Source organism: Sylvia atricapilla, chromosome 16 (genome assembly GCF_009819655.1).
Source record: "Sylvia atricapilla isolate bSylAtr1 chromosome 16, bSylAtr1.pri, whole genome shotgun sequence".
Classification (NCBI taxonomy): Eukaryota; Metazoa; Chordata; class Aves; order Passeriformes; family Sylviidae; genus Sylvia; species Sylvia atricapilla.
Window position 1 is genome coordinate 7,400,706 of NC_089155.1, and position 1,278 is coordinate 7,401,983.

A 1,278-nucleotide genomic window follows, 5' to 3' on the forward strand; every position below is an offset into this window, starting at 1 on the left:
TGTTCCTCTTCAAGCGCTGTATAGATACCATCTCCTGGTTTGATCGCCAGGAGACCCAGAGGGTCCAAGGGGTTTGCAGCTGCCCGGGGGTGTGGGGATGCTGGTGGGGCAGGCGGGTGGGACTGTCCCTTCCCGGGATTTGCTGCGGCTGCAGCCCGGAGCGAGGCCAAGGACCCACCCGAATGCTTTGTGCTTGTAAACGATCACCTGGGACAGCACATCCCTGTTGGAGCATCCACAGATCTCATTAATGCCTGGCAGCACAGCACCAGCGGCCCTGTGCCCCTGACACCGTCGGGTTTATGGCTGAACCTTTGGCAGAGCTTTGCTTCCACATCTCCAAAGGAGGCTGGGAGAGGGCTGCAAGCCGCGGGGATGAGCAGTGCCGGGCCACACCGGCTGCGAACCAGTTGGCATCACCTGCTGAAGCTTCCACAGCCCCCTGGCCACACTGACTCAGGCTGTCCCAGGCCTGCAGATGGCCCTGCCGAGCACGGCAGAGCAGAGCCAAACAGCAGCCGGGCTGGGAGAGAGAAAATATGTTACTTGGCACACAGATATCACAGAGAGGAGCAAAAAAAAAAAAAAAAAGGAAAGAAGTGTATTGCTCTTTGTGAAATTTAATGTTAATGGGTTTTACTCTTGCAACCCCTAAGCTCCCCTATTCCAGAGGTAGCTAATCCTGGTACCATCACTCCCTATCCCAATAAAACAGGGAAGGATTAAATACTGAGTTTTAAAGCTTGGCTAAGTAACAACTCTACTCAATTTTTGCATTCCCCATATCTAGCTTATTTAGGTTATCCAATCCAGGCATTCTGTGTGCAGAGAGCCTGCCAGCGTCAGAACCACCATCAATGAACTACCAAAACCACAAAAGCCTTTTTTCACTGCAAATGCTGGTGCTGGACCATCTGCTGCCCCAGCCCTGGCTCCTGTGTGAGGCCATCGCTGCTGTTCTGCAGTGGCAGAGCTGTGGAATGCCAGGAAGTCAGGGATTGTCACCACTCGGCACTCCCACAGCCCCAGGCAGGAGATCCCTGCTCGCCCTGCAGAATGTCCATGCAATGAGAACCCAGACACATAACATCATAATTCATGTTATTTCCTTACTGCCCAGAAAAGAGAAAGGACTCAGCCATAAAGTGAGTTTTCAAGTAGTTTCAATGAACTATAATTGGTATCCCATTTATACTCTTGAGAAACATTTTTAGATCCATTTATCCAGTAAGGGACCTGCTCTGATGCTGGGAAAAAATCTCAGTTGCTGCTGCTCAC